This window comes from Phyllostomus hastatus, unplaced genomic scaffold (genome assembly GCF_019186645.2).
Source record: "Phyllostomus hastatus isolate PE091 unplaced genomic scaffold, TTU_PhHast_1.1 phas_contig_16, whole genome shotgun sequence".
In the NCBI taxonomy this organism is placed as follows: domain Eukaryota; kingdom Metazoa; phylum Chordata; class Mammalia; order Chiroptera; family Phyllostomidae; genus Phyllostomus; species Phyllostomus hastatus.
Window position 1 is genome coordinate 6,115,057 of NW_025333643.1, and position 23,646 is coordinate 6,138,702.

A 23,646-nucleotide genomic window follows, 5' to 3' on the forward strand; every position below is an offset into this window, starting at 1 on the left:
AAGTTAAGAAGAAATTTTTTATAAGAAAAGCATAACCAAAGACTGATTTTTTTTAGGAGTCCTGGTAAATAGTTCCAATTACGCAGAATCTAGTATTAGGAAGGGGAAATCTCACCTCACTCCTAATTTTTTCAAGATCAAAAACATATCTCAAGTTGAGTAAGGGAGAAACATGTGGTAGCTTCAGTTTTCTCCAGGAGGGTGATGCTGCACAGCTTTTCTAGATGGGACTGTTCTTGCCTGTCCAGTGGGTCGTATTCATCTTTAAATGCAAGTCTTATAGGAATACAAGGTAACAATGGAGGGATACCAGAGGTCAGGAGAGTAAGAGTTTTTAACCATATTCACAGGATGCTTAAATGTTTTAGAATGCTTGGGACATAAAATGGGACATTTTTATGAACTTAGAGTGGGAATAGAAGAAAGTGAAAGGGGAAACACATGGCAGTTAGTATATTTATCTGTGGGAAACAGGATGAGTTTGTAGGAGGTATTGGCCTCAGAAAGGCTTATTGACATCACTGAAGAAGATTATTAAACCATTTTTTAAAATGTTAATATAAGCTTTTACATTTTGTCACATTTTTTCTTAGTTATGCATATGTATATTTATACACCCATAACCCATGACCAGATGACCTACTAATCGCAGAGTAACAGCTTTATGAGATATAATTTATATACCATACAATTCAGTCATTTAAGTATACAATTCAGTGGTTTTTAATAGGTTGACAGACTTGTGCAGCTATCACCACAAATTTAGAACATATTCATCACATTTCCTTTTGGGGCACAATGAAATGTGCCCCAAAAGAAATGTCATACCTGTTAGCATTCGCTCCTCATTTCCTCCCAACTCTGCCAGCCCCTGGCAACCACTAGTCTACTTAAGTTTGCCTGTTCTGGACTTCCGGTCAAGATGGCAGCATGGGAAGACATGGCTCGTCTCTTCGCACAACCACATCAAAATTACAACTAAAACATAGAAAAACCATCACTCAGGAATGTCAGAAATCGAGCTGAATGAAAGTCTGACAACAACGAAATCAAATTGAATGGAAGTCTGACAACTATGGAATTAAAGAAACCATATCCATTTAGACTGGTAGGAGGGGCACAGACATGGAATGGGCTGGTTCCACACCCACACTGATAAAAATTTGGGAGGGATATTTCAGGAGTGAGAGTCCCAGCCCTACACCAGGTCCCCCCAGCCTATGATCCAGTGCCAGGAAGATAAGTCTTCACAATTTCTGGCTGCAAAAACCAGTGGGGATTGAGTTGGTGGAAGAAACTGCTGGAGCTCCAAGCAGTTCTTCTTCTTTTTTTTTTTTAATATTTTATTTATTTATTTTTTAGAGAGGGAAGGGAGGGAGATAGAGAGAGAGAGAGAAACATCAATGTGCGGTTGCTGGGGGTTATGGCCTGCAACCCAGGAATGTACCCTGGCTGGGAATCGAACCTGGGACACTTTGGTTCCCAGCCAAGCAGTTCTTCTTAAAGAACCCATACACAGACTCAACCACTCAGACTCACTCCCTCAGAGCTCCAGTCCTGGGGTAACAACTTGAAAGGCACCAGTAGCTTACAGGTAGAAACTGAAGTGTCTGGCATCAAGGTGAGCAGAGGCCATTACTCCTCTGCTAAACCCTCCCCCCACAGAATAAGGAAGCTGATGCCATATCTGAGACCCCATCAACCTGGCTAACACTGTTTGACCTGCCTTGGAGATCCCTACAGGCTCTGTCCCACCCAACTTATGGGTCCTTGCAAGCTGCTTTTCGATAAGAATGGCTGGTCTTGTCTCCTAAATCATATCAAACAGGCAACAGCTGGCTTCAGTGAGCCCTAGCGGCAGCCAGATTAGATTCAAAGCTTGGCTTAAGGAAATCTCCAAGCCAGCACAAGGAGCAGCCATCTCAGATGCTCTACAGCTCAGGCAGGGTGGCCCCGAGCAAAACACAGGTGGGGGCTGACCTTGGCCTACACCACCCAGGAAACCCCAGAGCCTGCACACCTAGTGGACAGCTACATACCATGTCGGAGCACCACCACCCTGCCTCTGCACAGCTGATCCTCCACTGACAGTGGAGGTTGGTGGTTAAAGGGTCACAGTTCTTTGGAGCTGACTGGCCTGGGTAAACCCCTCCCGTTGACCTGCCAACAGCAACCAAAGCTCAACTATAAGAAGAGGGTATACTCAGCCCACACAAAGGGTGCACCTTGAGTACCCAGCTTGGGTGAGAGGGGAGACTGGACCCTCCACGACAGCCAGTACATTAGGCCATGCTACCAAGACAGGGAGTCATTGCAGCTTTACCTAATAGAAACAAACACTGGTAGGTTGCCAAAATGAGGAGACAAAGAAACATGGGCCAAATGAACAAATAGATCAAAACTCCAGAAAAAGAGCTAAATGAATGGAGTTAAGCAGTCTCTGCAAAATGCAGAGTTAAGTTTGTCTACTCTGGACATTACTTATGAATAGAATCACATAATACGTGGTCTTTCATGACTGACTTCTTTGACTTAGCATAATGTTTTCAAGGTTCATCTATGCTGTGTCATATTTCAGGACTGTATCCCTTTTTATCATGGAATATCATTCCACTGTATGGATATATATTTTATGTATTAATTTATTAGTTGGTGGACATTTGGAGTGTTTCTAATTGCAGTTTTAACAGAGAAAAAAGTCACTGAAATTGCTTGTGCACTTTGAGAACTTAGCTGTAGAGACCACATCAAAGGTTTTGCCTGGCTTGCCTTAAGCAAGTGCAGTATCTGCTACTCATCTCAATTATGAATAAGTTTTAGACACATTGTAAAGATTGAATGTTAATCTTTTAAATTATTATTTTATTAGTACTCTTTTTTATATTCCCCTTTTCATTTTCCTGTCATGTTGTCAGTTTAAGATATTTAAGTTTAAAAGGTTGAGTCACTTCCTAATATAAGACCTTGAAACTGGCTGAAGGGAAAGTGGGATTGAAGTGAGCCTTCACTAGCATTTGGTTTGATACCAGGACAGACCACTTGGCAACTGATTCAAGCTGTGAAGGGGTAATTATGCAGCAGGAAGCAGAGATGGTGTAGCAGGAAAAGTAGCAGATTTAGTGTTGAATGACTTTGGGTCAGGAACTACTGGGCTGTCTGAGATTCAGTCTTTTGAAGTCTTTTTCCATATAAAAATATCTCAGATCTATTGGGAAGATGAAATGAGGTAATAGGTGTGAGGGTCTTTGATAAGTATATGACTATTAATCTATTTTTATAATGATCAAATCAATTAAATTTTAGTAATGCTGCAAAATTTGGGATTCAATGGCTGGACATTTCAGAAATGCTTTTACAGCCCTCAATTCCCTCATTCTAATTTTCAGAGTAAATCCCAAAATTTATCTTTTTTCCTATTTCTGTTCTGAACTTTGGTAGAGAAAGTTGTGAGCCTGGTTTGATGAGTTCCATTCAAAGTTCACTTAATTTGGTGCAGCTGGGTGCTTACTACTGAGGTGAAGTCTTCTGCCTTACTCCTTATTACGTTTCCCATGGCACCTATTCCAAACCCCTTGCATATGTCCGTTTCCTCACTTTCAATGGACCCTTGTCTCCCATCCTGGTTCACCAAGTCCAGCTAATCTGCTCTGTCTCCAGGTCTTTCTTTTCAGCCTAAGGTTTCTTGAAAATTTTTACCTCTTCATTCCTGTTAATTGTTAAGAGAAAGACATAATTCTTAAGACATTTCTAATGACTCTTCTTTCTTGTCAATAATGAGATAAAGACATATTGATTCTTAAGAATGAGTTGTCCATCTCCTCCCAGACATGGCTCTATCAATCATAACCATTCCTTAGGTTTGCTTTTGGTTGGCCCCTTTCCCTCAGCCCTTCCTCTGGTCTCTGTCTTCTCTTATTCTTCCTGCTAAGCGGGAACTAATTTCACCTTCCTCTCTGAATTCCAAAGCAGTTTATCTAAATGAGATCCTAGCTTGTATTATAGTTATTTGACTAGCTTTGTCATTTTTATTATTATTCATCACAGACCTTATGAATTGAAAATTTAAAATTCTCCTGCAAAGGCTTATTATAAGTCCTTTATGAGATCAATGAGTTTTTGATTCTAATATGTACATTTTTTGTTCTACACTTTAATGTTTGACATGGTGATATGTCTTATAATCAGTAAGACAACTCTAATCACAACTGTAATCAGTGTGTCGTCTGGTTGCTAGTCACTAGCCAGGTTGTCGTGATGTACTTGCCTGTGTGTGAGTGTCCTGGCTTTCCAGACTGCCATCACTTCCTCTGAGTTACAGGTATTCTTAGCCTGATACATTAGTTTGTCATTTAAAGCATCTTCAAGAAAATAATGAAACACAGACGTTACTATGTATGAACAAGTCACATTGTAAAGAAAAAGTGCAGTAGGACCTAAGTTTGATGTTATCAAGGTAGTATTCATCATTGTGACCACAATTCTTTATTTCTTGCAAAACAATCAAATGTTTTATAAAGAAGATACCCCCAAGTATCTGGAGATACATTACATTTTGCTAATAAGCTGTGTGCACAGGATTGCCTGTTTGTTACATGATTGACTGAAGGCAGGAGAAATGGAATAGATGGGAGGAATTTCAAAGTGATAGTAGCATGACCGATTCACCTGTTGCAAAGGACTGTTGTTAGGGTGTCACACATCAGTTTGTCAGACACTGTCTTTGAACAAGAGCTGCTTGTATTCCAATCACATGCAGTGTGACTGAGGAAAGAAATAAAAAATTATGAGTTCAGTTTCCAGATGTGCCATTACCTTAGATGAAATTTCTGGAGGCAGTGGTTGAGTGCCAGTGCTCTTAAGTGGTGCAGACTTTGTGAGGAAAACTCAGACATTGTACGGTAAATCCTTTCTCTAGCTCTGGCTATACTGTCAATAAAAAGATGAAAGCAAAAAAGAAAAGAAAACTCAGACATTATAGATACTGACTCAAAACATGATGGAGAGCTGGGCTCTGAATATAAAGATGTTTTAGGAATACTCTAGCCAATTTATTTTAGTTGTTCTCTATATATGTACAACAGTGGTATAAGCTGAAAACCTATGTCTAAGTATGTGTAGAAGAACTTTCTGCACACTAATGTAAAATTAAAAATTTGTAATAAAAAAGAAGTATTACATCATCATTACATTGACCTCAATTTTTTCTGTTAGTGACATAAAATAATGGTTAATTTTGCCAATATTGTTGTTTTAGATTTTTGAAATGCAATATCTGAATATGAATAAGGTCCCTGAGTCACTTCAAACATAATTTCATCCCTGATACAGACATCGGCCCACAGTGTCCACGTCATTATGGATGAAATGAGACATTCACACGGACTACCAAGTCCGGTGGAGGAAAAGGGACAGCTTTTCTCTCAAGGGGAGCAAAAGCCTTGGCCCTTGCTGTGACCGGCCTTTATTGGGTTTCTTGGCACATTACATGATGGTCCTCATTTACCATGCACAGGTTCGATTTAAGTGGTTACCTTTTACAGAAAACAAAGGAGCCAATGCCGATAATCATATCACAGAAGAGGGATATTTGCAAATGAAAAGGGAAAAGTAGTTGAACTGGTTACACTCGTCCTTGGAAGGTTTAGTGTGGATTTTAGGAAGTTATAGTAAACGTTTGCTGCCTCAGTTCAGCGTGAGGGAGTTTTTAGCAAAAAGCAAGTCTCAAAGTGGCCTAGGCACATTGCAGGCTTGATTCCCCACAGGAGAACCTATCTGTGGGCTTGGGTCCTGTGCATCTCCAAGTGGGAGCTGGGCCCACACCACACAGAACGTTCTCCTACACATCCCCTTGTTAAAAATTCAAAAAGTAGGATGGCTGGGGTGGGAGGGAGTGGTGGGGGAAAAATTTTTCAAAAAGTAGGTTATAATACTGGTTGGTGCTCACCTGGCAAACACCTGTCACAAAGTATAGCAACCCATTGGTCAGTGCCAGTGTTATTTAGTGACAGTACTAGTAAACAGGGTGTGAAACTCATTGTCGGCGGGGGCACATCAGCCTCGGTTGCCTTCAAAGGGCCAAATGTAGTTTTAGGACTGTATAAATGTAAATACTCTTAACAGTTAAGGGAGAGCTCAATGCTGCCGCTGAGTAGAAACGAGGTGCCAAGCCAGATAAAACAAGGTGGAGGGCTGGATTCGGCCCTGGGGCATTTTGTTTGCCACCTGTGCTCTAAAACTAGTTAACAGAGATACCCACTTGATTAGGGTAATTAACATAGAAATCAGAAAGAGAATTCAAAGTGAAAAGGGACTCTTCACAACCAAATGCTTGTAGTAGAATCAGCAATAAGTTGTCTTTATTTATCTGGTCCAACTTATTTTCTGTAATATTTAGGTGTGCAATAGAAGACAGATGGGGCACTACACTTAGTGGCTTTGTTGAGATCTTTTCCAACTCTAAAATTCTATAATCCTGTTGTTTTTGACAAGTGTAATAGTTGGTAAATTATCTGTGTTCTTTCACCATTTGTCCATTGCAGACCATGAATCGACCTTCTAAAATTACATTTATTCCTTGTATATTAAAGTATGTCTATGTTTATCCTTTTTGTTTTTTATAAAATTTTTCTAAAAGTTTTTTTAATGATAGTTTTGTCGGTTTCATTGTAAAACCCTAAATTTTCAAAAGAAAATTTTAAATTGTTACTTTTAAATTTAGATGTTATGCATGCTTATTGTGGAAAATAGAAAATTTAGGTAAACAAAAAAGTAAAATTTCATAATTTTATCAGCCAGAAGTAACTTCAGTTAACACTTTCATATGTACATTCTTCTAAAGACAAAAGGTTAAATAGGTAGGTAAGTCGATAGATAGATAGGTAAATAGATAGATAGATAAATGAACATTTTTTAAACAGGGGGTCATAATGTTTATAATTTTTTATGCCTTTTTCTCTGAGAAATGTTATGCTGTTTTAGGTCTAATGGGAGTACAGATATATTGTGAGGTTCCTTTTTTTTTTTCTTTCATTTCTGCAGTCATGCAGTAATACAGAAAATAGATCTTACTATTATTGAATAAAGATGTTGGTTTTTTTGTGTTAAGGCAGTAATCAAGTCTACATAATGTAGCAGACTGACAACTAAGAGTAATCTTATTTTAAGATTCAATAGTCGGTACATCCAATTTAAATAATTATTAGGATGAAGTTGTTTTGATGCTAACTTGATTCTGAACTTTTAAGTAAGTACTTCTTTCAGAATTTGAATTACTAATTTCATGTGGATTCTCTCTTGCCAGCCTGAAGACAAAGGATAAACAAATTGATAGGAATTTTAGATTTTTATACCATTTCTTGCTAGATGGTTTCCAGGAGTTTGAGAGACTTGTCCAAATTTCTGTAAATTAACTTATTGTTCTTCTTAATCAAGAAGAGAGAGCTTTTGTTCCCCAAGTTTTGGCAAGCATAAAAAATTGCATTTTCATTGTATGCTGAATTACAAGAAAAGATGCTTTTGATTATGACCCCAGAGGGGAAGCTTTATCTTCATGCAGAGATGAATAGTAGTCATGCTTTTCCTTGGAAGAACCTTTAGATCATTACTTTTTAAAAAAAATACTTGTTCTTTTTAGTTCTAGGCAAAACAAGTTAAAAAGAGACATTTTTTTTTGGCATTACTGGAAAAACTTGAATAAGCTCTATAGAGTAGATAATATATCAATATTCAATTTCCTGATTTTGATAATTTTATTGTGGTCATGTGAATGAGTCTGCCCATTCTTAAATGCACACTGCAGGGCTAACGGGGCGCAATGGCTGCAACTCACCCTCAGGGGTTAGAAATGTAATGTGTGTGAACATATGCTCTCTGTATGTGTGTGCACATACTCACATATGTACAGAGAGCGATAAAACAAATGTGACAAGATGTGAATAATTGGAAAATGTGAGGGAATGATAATGAGTCATTTTTTTTGTAGATTTGACATTCAAACTTTAAAAATTTTGAAAAGAGTGCTTGTTCATAATCAAAGGAGTTTGTATATACTGGGAGATTTCATAAAGGAAAGATTTATATTTATGATTTATTGACCCAAAAAAGTGGTAGCCAGAGGTGTGCATGATGTGGTGAATATGGTTTTTATTTATTTCAGTCAGTCCAGGCCCAGCCCAGCATGGTTATCCCTCTGTGGTGTGAGAGTGCATGGGCTCGTGCAGTAGGGACTGTGATTTCAGCGCTCACAGAGACCAGACAGTTTCACTCTTTGGTAACCACGAACCTTCTCGTAGATGCCAAGGGTTGGTCATAAAGGAACCTGAGTCAGATAAGGTGTGAACAAATACATTTGAACTTTTCACAGTTCCTGGCCTGCTGAGTTTGTAGCAAGCAACTTTGTGTAGGAAGTCCAATATAAGCACAGGCACAGAGCATGAGGCACCTGGACAGAAAGACCAATTAACCATTGGCCATGAGTTTAATATGTTGTGGTACAACTTTTTCTTCACTTTTAGTAGTTTTGGATGTGCTCTCTCTCCAGAATTCTTAAGAGCAAGAGAGCACAAGACAAAAATGTGAAGAAATCATGATTATCATTTGTTGGGAAATTTAAGTAGTTAAATTCCAGCCTTTCTGAAATTCTGAGAAAATTGAAGAATGATGGGGAAATCTTAAGGGAAAAGGTGCCATGGTTATATTCACCTAAGGAATATCGAGGTACTGGTACTGTCAGCCTGTTGGTAAGACCAAGCTGAATGTATAGCTTACTGAGAAGATGGGGAAACACTACCTTTATCGTCAGAGTAGCCTCTTAGAGCCAAAAGAGCAAAGTTGAGATGTGTATTGAGATTTTGAAGTTTGGTTTCAGACCAGTCTTTCAGTGCTGGTCTTGGTTAGGATTGGGTAAGCCTCGTGGTTCAGAATCAGTGGATACTGTGAGATAGGGGTTTTGAGATGAGGGGTTGGTTCAGAGTCTTGTGGGTGTGCCCTTTGATGCTTTCTCCTGAAAATCCAATGGATCTGTTAGGAAGTTTTTGACTTAACGGTTATCTTTCTGGATAAGAGTCTGCTGGATTGCTAAAGTTATATTGATGAAACAGTGGATGGTAAAGTCTTATTATTGCAGGCAGTGTGGTGTGCGTTTTCTACAAATGCCGCTGAAGTGCTAAGAGTGTTATGTCGGTCAGTCCACAGGCAAACCCATTTTAGAAAGGTGGAAACGAAAGGTCAAAGCAGTGAAATAAGTTGCATGGGATGTGGCGATATAAGGGTTGGAGCCCAGGTCTAGTTCTGTTTTGAACCTCAGAGCCCAAGTTCATTCTCCTGACGGATAGTGATGCTGTGGCCAAGCCAGCTTGCTCTTAACATTTTTGAAAGAGTAGAAATTGCAGTTCTTTGGATTTGGTTTCCATTGTAAACCAAAAATGGATTGGTTTCCTTAGACCCCCAAGGTAAGGCCCCAAGTCAAGAATTTGAGTGGAAGTGGTTAATTTGTATGGTGAAGGAACCACTACAGGGAGTGGGGAAGTGAGGCAGGAAAGAGAAGACAGCATTTACAGGGGCATGTTTTCAAACCAGACATCACTTTAAGCAACTGGAGTTTAATTTACCTGGGAATTGGGAGCTGGTTTAAAACACTCACCTGAATTATTCCACCCAAGGGTCATGAGGCAAAGGGACCAGCCATTTGGTTGGGGGCTGCTCTCTGCTGCTTCCAGCCTCCCATGTTAGCAACAGAGCAGACCCGAGCAGCGAGAGGACACCTCAGACAAAGGCACTGCAGTTGCAAGTCAAGCCTGACACACTGAGGTGCCAAGGGCAAGGGCATAGGGATAGGGCACCAAAGGGATCTGCCAAGGCAGCGATTCCAACTGAAGACAGGACAGTGGTTTGGTTTTCCATATGCCTTAACACAAATGGAGCGCTGTAGGCTTTTGCCTGTCTCTCTTGCCCAAAGAGAACATAGGAATGTATGTGGGCATTCCAGAACTCTTTGCCCCTTTGTGCACCTGCCTGCTGGCCAAGCAGGCTGGCCTGTTGCTTGCAGGAAGGGAAAAGGTGAGGATGCCTGGGGTTGTTGAAGAAGTGGGAGACAAGCAGATGTTGGGGGTGGGGCCAGGGGAGAAGGGGACAGAGTATCCAGAAAGCTCTAAGACAAAAATGGTTCTACAAACTGATGAAAGAAAATGTGCTTTTTGGTGAGAAACAGTTTACTTCTTCATCTTTTGTGATAATAAACCAAAGTGAGAAATAATTTCTCATCAAACTGAAGTTTATCAACTTACCAAATAACAGTATCTTGGCCTTAGGCAGAAAATCACAAGCACAGAACTACCCATAGTTCTTTGATCGTCAGTTATATATTTTTGTTACCCTGCTTTGTGTCTCCTTAACAGAGATTAGAGCACTGTTAGTGGGCCTTGTGGTGTACGTAGACATATCTCCCACTTCTGGAGATACTCTGCTGTGGGTGGTAGAAAGAACCTGCTGGTCTTTTTTTTAGAAAGCCCTTAGAGAAGTACCTTATTAATAGTTTCTAGTGTGCTGTGACTTTTAACCCTCCTTGGCCATCATTTGGAGGGAGGGGGGAAGCCAGCCTTCTATTTGGCACATCTAATGATAATTATTTAAAAACATTTTTTTTTACACAGAATTGCTTCTTTATGCTTAAGAATTAGAAAGGGGTATTTTGAAGTATACTTATCTGTACTGTTTGGTTTGTACTGATGTATGGACCTTAAATATTCCTTATATGTATTTGCTGAAGTTTCTCATGGACTTATTTCAGATGACTTTTCTCTGTTCCTATACAGCTGTAGCTTAGCATGATTTTTTTCTGTGATGTTCATTATGTGCCCTGTCAGGCAAATGAGAATCAGTTTCTTGCTGCTGGAGTGGGAGATTGCAGACAAAGTAAGGCAAAAACTTTGTGTGTTATTAGATTAGAACTGGAGACCTTCATATGAACTGATGTTTAGCTTATTATAGATTGAGGTGGATACAGAAATACTGATAGATTTGTGCAGATGATAAGTTAGCCAGTATACATACATGTGTTTCCTCCCTCTGTGAGCTGCCAGGGCCAAGCAGCAAGGGCACCACAGTGGCACCAAGCACACCTAGTGTGCTGACCTTGGTTTCTGACGGCATTCTCCAGTATAAGAAACCAGTGCTTCTTGGAGAAATGGCTGATTGCATGGCTGGGGCAGGAAGCAAGAAGTGCTAGAAAAAGTAAGAGAGACAGAGAGAGGAGTGGGAAATGGAAAGGAAGGAGAAGAGAAAACAAAAACCTGACAGCCACTGCCTCAACCAGGAGATAACAGCCACAGCAATGCTGTGTTGACAGCATGCTTTCTTGATGCGCGGTGATGGGAGTCACACTTCACCTCTGTGGTCCTCCTCCCCTGAACGTAGTGACCTTAGTCCAGTTGTGAGAAAACGTCAGACTCCACTGAGGGCCACTCTACAAAATGCCTGACTAGCACTTGTAGAAACCGTCAAGGTCATCAAAACAAGCAGTGTCTGAGAAACTCTCACAGTCTAGAGGGGCCTAAGGAAATGTGATGACTAAATGTAATGTATCCTGGATGGGATCCTGGGACAGAAAAAGGACATTAGGTAAAGACTGAAGACTGAATAAATGCAAATAAAGTGTGATGTTTAGTTAATAATAGTATATTACTGTTGCTTCATTGGTTGTAATTAATGTATCAGGCATTAGTCTGATGTGGGATGTTAACAATGTAAGAAATAGGTGTGGGGCATTGGGAACTTTCTCTACTATCTTTGCTATTTTTCTGCATTTTTATTTTATTCTAAAATAAGTTTATTTTTAAAAAGCCTATTACAATATTATAATAAAGAGGGACATTGGTGTGAACATATTTAAAGAATGTGTTGAATATTGGAAAACCAAAGTCATCAAAATGCGATTTTCTTATGTAGCAAATTGGACACTATTTCTGGGTTGTAGTAAATTTAGTTATTAAATATTCTTTTATTTAATATTAGATGTTACATTTAGTTACATAGATTAATAAACCCTGTTTTAATGCATTCTATAAAATGCATTTTATATATATTAAAATTTAATAAAAAATGCAGCACGAGAGAATTGTTTTCCTCCTTGTTGTCTTATTTTTTAAATCAGTATTGCTTTTTTGTGCTAATATTTTTACTTTTTTTGATTAAAGGATATTTTTTGTTTTTAAAATATATTTTATTGATTATGCTATTACAATTGTCCCATTTTCCCCCTTCACTCCCTCCCACCCACATTCCTCCCCTTCAGTTCATGTCCATGTGTCATAAGTTCTTTAGCTTCTACATTTACCATACAATTCTTGCCCTCCCCCTGTCTATTTTCTACCTATTGTCTGTGCTACTTATTCTCTTTATCTTTTCCCCCCTCTCCTCCTCCCACTTCCCTGTTGCTAACCCTCCATGGGATCTCCATTTCTGTGGTTCTGTTCTTGTTCTAGTTGTTTGCTTAGTTTGCTTTTGTTTTAGGTATGGTTGTTACTAACTGTGAGTTTGATGTCTTTTTTTACTGTTCATATTTTTTATCTTCATTTTCTTGGATCAGTCCCTTTAACATTTCATTTATAAGGGCTTGGTGATGATGAACTCCTTGAACTTGACCTTATCTGAGAAGCACTTTATCTGCCCTTCCATTCTAAATGAAAGCTTTGCTGGATAGAGTAATCTTGGATGTAGGTCCATGCCATTCATGACTTGGAATACTTCTTTCCAGCCCCTTCTTACCTGCAAGGTCTCTTTTGAGAAATCAGCTGACATTCTGATGGAAACTCCTTTGTAGGTAACTGTCCCCTTATCTCTTGCTGCTTCTAGAATTCTCTCCTTCATTTTTGCCTTGGGTAATGTAATTATGATGTGCCTTGGTGTGTTCCTACTTGGGTCCAACTTCTTTGGGACTCTCTGAGGTTCCTGGACTTCCTGGAAGTCTATTTTCCTTGCCAGATTTGGGAAGTTCTCCTTTATTATTTGTTCAAATAACTTTTCCACTTGTTTTTCCTCTTCTTCTGGTACCCTTATAATTCGGATGTTGGAATGTTTAAAGATGTCCTGGAAGTTCCTAAGCCTCTCCTCATTTTTTTGAATTCTTGTTTCTTCATTCTTTTCTGTTTGGTTGTTCCTTTCCTTCTTCTGGTCTTTTCCATGGATTTGAAACCCAGTTTTCTTTCCATCACTGTTGGTTCCCTGTGCATTTTCCTTCATTTCTCTTATCGTAACCTGCATTTGTTTATCTAATTTATGACCAAAGTCAACCAATTCTGTGAGCATCCTGATCACCAGTGCTTTGAACTGTGCATCTTATAGGTTGGCTATCTCTTGGTCACTTAAAAAAAAAAAAACCAGCTCTGGGGCTTTTAACTCTGTTTGAGCCATCATTTTTATTTTATTTTATTTTTTTCCTTTGGCCTGATCACGCCTGTTACGTATGAGGGACAGCGCCTTAGGTGTTCACCAGGGCAGGGCACCTGAGTCGCTGGGTTGTGACGTTGTGTGTGGGGGCGGGGTCTGAGAGGGAACAATGGCGCCTGCTCTGCTCTCTCTAAGACTTCAGTCCCTTTTGCCGCTTTCCACAAGCAAATTGGGCCCTTCTGGTGCTGGCTCCCGGGCGGGTGGGCTTGTGTACTTTCTTGGACTCTGTGGGTTTCCCCAAGGAGTCTCCTGTGAGGCTGAGAGAATCTCCTGGCCTCAACTCCCCCAGGTGTTTTCAATCAGTGCCTTTAGGCTTTGTTTCCTGGAGCTGGGGCCCTGGGTTGCTCGGTCTTTGTCGCTGTCCGTTTTCGCTTAGTTTGTCTGCTCGTGAATGTGTGGTTGTGGACAGCCAGCTGCCTTGTGTGCCTCACTGGGTTCCCTTGTTGCCTCCAGCGCCCAGGGTCTGCCACCGGTCTGTCAGCTGCCCCTGCGCTTCTGGGGTCCGCCAACTGCCGTCTGCGCCCTGCACGCCTACGTCTGCCAGCCACCGCTTTTTCCTGCCGGGACCCCTCAACCCCTTTCCGTAGGCCTCCAACTCTGCCCCTCCTTACCAGTCTGGATATAAGGTAGTCAGACTTCCATTCGGTTCATCGGTTCATTTCTCTGTTCTGGGTGTTTTTTGTTTGTAAATTTTTGTTGTCCTTAGTTTTGGTTGCCGAGGAGGCACAGTGCGTCTACCTATGTCTCCATCTTGGCCGGAAGTCAAGATTCATATTTTTACCTTACGGAATGATTTCACTTCAGAGGTTGTGACCCAGCTTTTACATTTCATCCTGAGAGACAGTTTATTGCATAGCATTCCTCATCCTCTTCAGTCAGCATGTTTTTATTAGTGAATGTAGACTTGCAAAAGTAATTTGAATAGTGATCCTCCAAGAACAGTGTGAAAGTACAAATAGTTTTATCTTTTCTCCAGTATTATTGACAAAGAATATTTGCTGTTAAATAATAAGGTTTTCTTTTACTCTCAGGCAGTTCATGTTGGCAACTTTGGAGTTTTTTTATGCTTTCTGTTGGTTAATCTGATCTTTATAATAGCTTTTGGTTGTTGTTTTATAATTCTTCATTTTTCAACATTCTGAGTCAATCCTAGGTGGCAAATATTTTTGGTTTTACTGAGTTCATGGACTGCCATGATGTAAAGATCCTCTGTACAATTACTTTGAGCCCTTCAATTTTCTTTATCAGGAAAGTTTTAGAATTCCATAGTGGGTTATTACTTGTGTATCTGAAGTACTTATAGAATTTGAAAGTTCCGTCCAGGGTCCTTACTTTCCAAATCATATCCTCATGTTGTGGCTTGTAGCCGTGTCTGATCGTCACCCAAGGTTCAGGTACAGTGACTTTAGTGTTGAGAGTTTGATTGGCATGGCATGGTAATACTTGCTTATGGTTGAATTTTATAAACTGTTTTCCCTTTTTATTTTATTTTATTTTATTTTTTAAGTATTTATTGATTTTAGTGGGTGGGGGTGGAGAGAGAGAGAGAGAGAGAGAGAGAGAGAGAGAGAGAGAGAGAGGGGTTTGTTGTTCTGCTTATTTATGCATTCATTGGTTGATTCCTGTGTGTGTTTTGAACTCTGCATCAGATAGGTTGTCTCGCTCCCTGTTGCTTAGCTCTTTTTTCTGGAGTTTTGCTCTGTTCTTTCATTTGGGCCATATTTCTTTGTCTCAGTGCATCTGGTATGTTGGAAGGAGCAGAGCCTTAGGTATTCACCTGGGCGAGGCAAACCTCTTTGCTGCATTGTAGCACTGCCTATGGTGGAGTGGTCAGAGAGGGAGCAATGCCGCTTGCCCACTCTGCTTTAGCCCTCCTTTCCAATGAACTCTCCTGTGAGACTGGGAGTTTCTCCTGCCTTTGCAACACCCATGGGATTTTACAGCGAGAGGTTTTGAGTCTTTAGTTTCCCAGTCAGCCAGCTCCTGCCTTGCCTGTGCAGTCCATTGCTTCGCGGCAGGTCCTCTCTGCCCCTCCTGTTGGTCTGGTTGAATGTTTATCTCCTTGGTTGTCGGAGTTCCATGCAGTTTGATTTTCTCGCAGTTCTGCTTATTTGTTGTTTTTAAATTGTTCGTTATCCTTCTTTTGGTTGTGCAAGGAAGTGCAGTGTTTCTACCTGCACCTCCGTCTTGGCTGGAGCTCCACTACTTTTGATTTTAAATCAGAGGAACAGATGTTATGAAGGTTCCTTGGAGACCTAACTTAGAACCTGGGAAAAAGGCACATTAGGATAAAATAAAAACATTTTCAAGTTAGAAGGTACCTTGGGAAGTTACTAAATATGGTAGCTTCATGTCACAGGTAGGGAAATGGAGGCCCAGAGAGCTGATGTGACTAAATTTAAGTCATTCTTCAGTGAATAGAGTTGAAACCAATAAATCTCAGCCCAGGTTTTTCCCCATTGTAATGTGAGTTATATCAGAACTTTTGTATTGGGCACCATTGTTTCCTTTATCAGTAGCATTTTAATGGAGTTGTTCAAAATATCAGTTAGACATAGAATGACCATTTGTTCTGGTTTCCCTGACAGAGGCTGGCTTCCATTTCTTTTCTTGGCATCGTTGTTGATAGCACCCCATGTTACTCTCCAGAATGCCTGGGTTTAGGTGCTGCATCTTATGGTTGCCTTGCCAGGAGGACAGGCAGTGTTAATTTTCACACCTTCTCCGTTCTCTTTACTCGCACACAGATGGTCACACTCTGGAGCATGGGCACATGTGAAATTGCTGACTCTGTGTGCTCCAGTTCATCTACCACATAACACATAAGTAGTACACATTGTTCTTGTGCCTCAGAGAGATGAAAACGTGATAGGCCTCAGCTGCAGAGGCTTGTTTTTTTTTTTTTTTTTTTAGGTGATTTTGTAGAAGTCAGTTGTAGAAACCTTTAAGATTTCATTGATGTGTGCTTAGGTATGCTTTTCTTGCCCTAGTAAGTACATTTTATTAGCCACTTATTATCTTTATGGGTAACAGCATGAATGAACATTTAAAAATATGTGCCAGAACATTAGATCATAAAGACTGGGATTTTATGGCCTGAACTTGGACTTGATACTGGGTTTCTCTGGTTTGATAGTTGGTATTGGCCAGGCATCCCCCATTTGCAGAGCTGAATGTGCATTCTCAGGATGGGCAGCTGGGTAGACTATATAAAAGCTGGACTGCTTGTGCAGAAGACATGCTAATCTCATTGTGAGCTTCCTTTCCAGCCTCCCAGGCCCTATTATCAAAGAAATTTGTAATCAAGTGAAGGCTTCTTGGGTGATAGAGGAAATTCTCATCCCTGAGATTTTCTTGTCTTTTAATTTGTTTCTTTTCATGGGCCTCCATGTTATAACCTGTTAATATGATTTCCTTATCTTTTAGTAGTTAGGTTTTATTTTTCAATTATTTATACTGCCAACAGTCTAAAGAAGAAAACAAAACGAAGCATCGTGACTTTGTCTCCTTGCCCATGTAACTTGAGAATTTAATTTTGTATCTAGTTTTGGCAGTGAAAATTTTGCTAATTAAAATAATTTTTCCTTAAATTAGACTCTCAGAGTTGTGTCTTCTTTTGTTTCTCCAATGTGTAAGTTAAGCATAAGCACAAATGTTTAATTATATCTGTAAATTCACCTAATGTCTTTGTATTTCTCTTCCTTAAAAAAACAACTCACAGTACTTTTCTTCACTTTTTATAAGGATTTAAAGTTATTGGCCTAAAAGGTATGCTTCTCTGTAATGTAGTAGTTCCCAACCCTTTTCCTGTTACACAGAAAATGATAGTGTGTGTGTGTCAGAAAGACGCGATGCTAAAGGCCAGAGGCGCCTGCCATGGGCTTCAGAATTCTTTGGCTGTTCTAGGTCTTTTGTATCTCCATGTAAACTTTAAAATCAACTTGCCAGTTGCTTCCAAAAAAAAATTCTCCTGGAATTTTGGTTGCAATTACATAGAATTTATAGCCCAATTTGGGGATCAACTGACATCAATATTAATCCAATTCAATATGGTCAAGTTTGTATGTTTTAAAAGAATGACCTTAGATGCTGTGAAAAATGGATGAAGGCTAGAGGTGGTGGGAGAGTGGAAGTGGGGAGACCAGTAAGGTTTTTGTAATGATCTCTTCCAGGGTTTATGGTGGAGTGAATCAGAATAATAACAGTGAAGGTAGAAATGGGGAGGCATATATTTTGGAGGTAGGATTGGCAGAACTTGAAGGTGGTTTGGATACGGTAAGCAAGGAAAAGCTCAACATCAAGGATGAATCCTAAATTTTTGGCTTTAGCAACTGGGTAAATGGTGGTCCTGCCTGGTTGCTTTCATTTTCTTAATGGAGTTGAGGCCGGTTTACCAGCTGAGAGTGGGCTAGGATGGCGGGTAGGCAATTTAAGAAAGTCTTTTTGAGAGTGAGAAACAGAAGTGTTGTAGGATCCTCTGGTAGTGAGGGTTGCCCATTGGAGATTTGTGGTCAAGAATTTTAAGTGAGATTAGTCTGGTGATAAGTCAGATAAATAGGTGTTTGTTTGCATGTTAATTGCTGGTGTACAGCTCAGATTAGGCAGCTAACTGGTGTTAGCCATGGTTCCCACATTGACTACAGGGGACAGTGCGGGGTAATAGAAGGAAATCAGACAAATCTGATTTTGGATTGCGACCAGAGTTAAAATTAAGATACATGTAATAGATGCTTCTTTGGAATTCTTTTTGCTCCATTGAGAAAAATTTCAAATATATATCTTTAAAAAATGTTTAAGTTTCAGATAAAACCTAGTGCAAATGTTTGACAATGAAAGAAGACATGCTAATACATTTTCTTATCCTTTAATAGACCCTTTTAAAAACCATTAAAGAATAGGTATTTATTTTGTACACCTGGAGACTGAGAAGGAAAGGACCCACAAACCCAGTAGAAAAGTGGGCAAAAGTCATGAGCAGTTTGATGAAAGAGAAATGCTAATTACATCCATTTCTCACCTGGTGAGGTTGGCAAAAATCTTAACATTTGCTAATATACTCTGCTGGAAGGCCGTGGGGAAAACATACACCTATTAACTGGTTACATTGCTACATGATACAGTCCCTAAGGAGAGAAATCTGATGAGATCAACCAAAAGTACTGTTGTGTTTGCCTTTTACCCAGTATTCCGATGAGCTTGTCCTACAGATGCACCTGCACTGTACACATGCAAAAATGACCTATGCACAGGGCTGTTCATCGAGTCATTGTTTATAACAGCAAAGGACTAGAACCTATTCATGTTTTCATTACCTGGCGCTGGTTGATTAAACTACAGTATATCCACACAATGAAATACTGTGTGGCTGTTAAAAAAGGAAAATTTCTCTGTTAACATGGAGAGATTTTCAGGATTTGCTTGGAAGTGAAAAGGCCAAAGTTCAAAACAGCGTAGATAGCATTCTTGTTTATTTTTCTAAAAGGGAAGGAAAGGATGTATTCTTGTATTTAGTTTTGTATAAAGAAACGCCAGAAGAATAAACAAACTAATAAGTGATTACTTGTTGGAGACGAGGGGAAACAGGTTGGCTAGGGCCAGAGGGAAAAGTGGGACTTCTTGGTGTACTTCTTTTTATGTCATTTTGACTTCCAACCATGTAAAGGTATTAGGCTACTTTAAACAAAAAAGAGGTGCTTTAAAATAAGGTTTTGGAAATCATCACCGTCTTCATCAATGTCACTGTTACAAATTGGTCAATAAAGTTCAGTGATGCAGGCAGTAAGGTGAGACACATATATTAATGGGATTTTGTAAATTGGGGGCATCCAATTTGTTAGAAAAATTGCTAAATAAGATTATATTTCTGGTCAAATTAAAACAAAACAGTATCTAAAGAAAACATCAAAGTAACTGAACAGTAACCTAAGTTGTAAGTATCTTTCTATAATTCAGTGATAGCTTTGTAATTTTAAAATCCTTATAATTGCTTTTGGAATGTTGACACATTACACTTGGATTTTTTAAAAGGATTATTTATTTATTTTTAGATAGAGGGGATTGAGGAGAGAGAGGGAGAGAAACATCAGTGTGTGGTTGCCTCTCTCATGCCTCCTGCTGGAGACTTGGCCCGCAACCCAGGCATGTGCCCTGACTGGGAATCAAACTGGTGACCCTTTGGATTGCAGGCCAGTGCTCAGTCCACTGAGCCACACCATCCAGGGCTACACTTGGATTTTTAACTGTTAAAAATGTGACATTTAATCAATTTGGTGTTGCGACAAAATCTTTTTCTGCCAATATACATTACTGTTTTGTATCTTATTATGTAGCCTTTTGTCTGGGAACATTTATGAACTTCAGGTTACTCCTGAAAGCTAAATGGTTCATCTTGTTTCATGTGGTAAATTTTGTTTGTTGACATTTTTTAGACAAAATATAGGAAATTTTGTTAGTCGGAATTTTTTAGAGAAAGTATCTTTTGGGGTTTCAGAAGAGCTTAAACTGCATGATACATGATGTCTATTCTTTGGATGAGTAAGACATTGCTTGAGAAATATATCTTCACCTAAGATACTATGACATTAAGTCCCTGAGACGGATACGTGTCCATTGGATTCGTGCACCTCATAGTCAGTCTTACTTGTTCTACGGTGAGGGGTCAGTTCAGCCATGGCTTTGTGCTTGTTTGTTGAGTTAGTTTTCCTGGACTGCAGTTTCCTCATTGATAAAATGTGATGATAATTTGTTTTTGTTTTGCCCTGTAATCTCCCTGGGTGATTCTAAAAGCAAATGAGATGGTCGTATATTGTTAATGAATAGAAAGAATATATAAACTAAGTTGGTTTTTTGGTTTCCTCTCTTTTTAAGGACTTAGCATTTATTACTTGATAAACAAGTTCTTCCTGGTATTGTTCTCATATTTGAAGGTTTCTTCATTTTATCTTTTTCTAGATCTAGTGGAGAGCAGGGACAGTCCTAGCCTTGCTTTACCTGTGAGCCTTGTTGACGCAATCTGACAGAACCTCCCTGACGAATGCATTGCCGGAGGTGGCATTCTTAACTCTGTGGCTTAATAGTGTTTTCTGCTACTACTGGTCCAAGCAACATGATGTAGTAGAAAGATGAGTTTCACATTCACTCCCCTGTTTTTTTCCTTAAATTTCTCCAAGCCACTGTTCATCTGTCAGATTGGGGTAGAACCTGGTGTGCCTGTAGGACTTAAAGGCCGTGTGTGCAAGCTAATTATCAGGATTCTGGAAGTAGTTGCTCACGAAGTGGTCATTTCTGTCACTGTCATCATGGAGTGATTTTTTTTTTTTTTGAACCTAGGATGTTTACTCTCCTAGTATGTTATTGTCAGCCTAATGCTAACGTTTTGGCATAACTTTTGCTTACCCTGCAGAATGGAGTACTGAAAGGGGGGATTGAGGCGGGGTTTGTGGGGACCACAGCATTTATTCAAGTCCCGTTGTCTGGTGGGCATTGTGCCCACGCCGTCACCCCTCCGGTGAACTGTCCTGAAGTTTTTTCTTTCAGTTGGCTGTTTCCAACCACGTTCAAATTAATGCCACAATTATGAGAAGGAATGGGGAGTTACTACAAGATCATAGAAAAATCTCACTTGTAAGTAATCTTTAATACACAGGATTTTTATCACAGATGTTTGCATTTTTCTTACCAACAGTACCCTGTGTACTTGCCATGCTGGACAAATACAAGTTCTGATGAATTTGCACCCTGGTGTCATAGAAACAGTGGAAATCAAAGATTAAAATAGAGCTCGATAGTGACCAGGTTTCCTAGGCCAAATTAAAGCATAGTGCTAAGGCAATTATTCAGGTAATTCAGACTCAAATGTGTTTTATGAAAATGGAGCTGACATTTATCGAACACTTATTATGTGCCAATCTGTATGCTAAACATTCTGTGTGTTCTGTTGACTAACCTTAAAAGTATCTCTGTGAACCACATGTGTTATTATCCGGACTTTATAGGTGAGGCTGTTGAGACTTGGAAAGATTAAGCAACTTGTCCAGTTATAAGTGAAAGAAACCTAACTGAAACTTTAATTTTGAAGCTAAAATTTGTGCTTTCTTCCTCTGGTCAGTATTACCAATCATACCTTTGCCAGAGGTATTTGGCATGTTACTTTTCCACTTTGTGGGTAAAATCTTGACTATAATGGAACAAAATGAGATGCCATAGAGTAGTATGTAAAAACAGTGTTTACCTTTGCCCAAGAAGATGTGCTACACTTTTGGTCAGAATGACAAAAGTGAAATACCAGTATTTTAGGAAGACCAGCAAGGCCAAAGAGCAACAACCTACCAACAAACAAAACCAGCTTAGCTTATGCTTCTGAAACCTGGAGCTTATAGTAAGGTCCAAATGGTATGGAATACTAATTGTGGTTGACCTACTAGAATTTTCTTGAACAGAAGTTGGAAGTTTTATAGACTTCAAGAATCTTTTATTTTTATTTTTTTAATTTATTTATTTTTAGAGAGGGAGAAAAATATCAATGTGTGGTTGCCTCTCGAGTACCCCCTACTGGGAGCTTGGCCTGCAACCCAGGCATGTGCCCTAGACTGGGAATCGAACCAGCAAACCTTTGGTTTGCAGGCTGGTACTTGATCCACTGAGCCATACCAAACAGAAGTTATTTCTACTTGTTTTGTTGTTTGTTTGTTTTTTTTGGGTTTTGGGTTTTTTTTTCTGATAAGGCTTTCTCATATGTATTTAATCTGGATAATAATAGCTTAGGGAGCACAATATGAACAATCTTCCATAGGGAGCTGTATCAGACCTCATATTTATCCAGCTTCTTAAAGCCTGGCTTAACAGAATGCTCCAAACTGAAACAGAGAAGCTGCAGTTTACTCTGAAAACATGCTTTGTCTAAGAATTAAAAACTTCTCGCTGTGTAGATTTATGCATGCTTCGACCCTAGGTAGACTAGCGTGAGTCATTATTTTTGTGGAAGAGTTTTGTAGATGACTTGTAAGTATATTAAAGGAATTATTTTTTATCTCCAAAGCATATTAAAATGTTCTAAGAATTCAGAAATACTACTTACTTCTATTCACAAGGAAGAGATCTGAGAATGATAATTTTAGTACCACTGACTGTTATGCCCCCATAGTCCAAGTCTCTGTAAACTCCTACTTGTGAAACTGTTCACTTAATTTCAGGAACGTGGCTTCTGAGTAGAATATAGTAAGTACACAACTTTGAAAAGTAATGAACAGTTCTGTCTGGTAGTTTTAATTGTATTAGTGTCAACACTTCATTTCCCAGTGGTGGCTAGAATTGGAGCAGCAGATATAGCAGATAATCCTGGAACTTCATGTTAGGTAAACTTTAAACCTCCTAAACTTTTTTTAAAATTCTCACCCATGGATATGTTTTTATTAATTTCAGGGAGAGAGGAAGGCAGAGGGAAAGAGATAGAGAAACATGGGTCAGTTGCTTCCTATACGCGCCCTGACTGGGACCCATCCCACAGCCTAGGTATGTGCCCTGACCAGGAATCAAACCTGTAATCTTTTGGTCTACAGGACGGTGCTCCAACCAACTGAGCCCCTGGCTGGGGCGAAACCTCCCAAACTTGGTATCAGTCACTGTACTGATTGGCTCTCATTCCGGTTAGTAACTGAGCTGGAGTAGAAGGCAGGGTAGTGAGAACTGAGGCAGTCATGGAGCTTTGTGGTCTGCCTGGTCAGTGCTACTGAGTCTCAGGAAGAGGAGATTGCAGGCAATTTTTGAGGTGTGTTTTTGTCTACCTCCTCTACCATCTGTTTTTCCTGAGGTAGCATAGCAAAAACCTCTTAGATTTATGTCATTAATGTACTGCAAATATTTTCCTTTAACAACCCAGTTATTTGTACTGGTGATTTGAGGGCCGCTTGGTAAATTGATCACAGATTACTAGGTTAGTTGACAAGCTTGGCCATTCTGCTTACTTAGCTGGAATGGTAGGGATGCTTTGTAACCTTCCTGTTAAAAAAAATCATATGTGTGCATTTGGAGGTATCAGTGAGAAGCTGACTTCATTTCTCTAGCTAATGTGATACCTACCAGGACCCAGAGCCACACGACCAGCACCTAATCCCAGTCCTCTAACTCAGGGGTTTTTGACAGGAACAATTTTGTCCCCTAGGGGGTAGAAATTGGTTCTTGGGGGCAGGGGTGGCCAAAATATCT

General features: G+C 39.6%; 1 protein-coding gene across 4 annotated transcripts in view; it reads left to right on the forward strand.

Moving 5' to 3' along the window:
- Window positions 1-23,646, forward strand: part of RAD18 (RAD18 E3 ubiquitin protein ligase) — a 154,726-nt gene that overhangs the window by 68,793 nt on the left and 62,287 nt on the right. Inside the window, exon 12 of one of the 4 annotated variants that reach the window (XR_006784934.1) lies at window positions 13,897-14,069. The exons of the other annotated variants lie outside the window; for them this stretch is intronic. The gene's annotated coding sequence lies outside the window, so the exon portion shown is untranslated. The remainder of the gene's footprint in view (window positions 1-13,896; window positions 14,070-23,646) is intronic. 4 annotated transcript variants of the gene reach the window in all.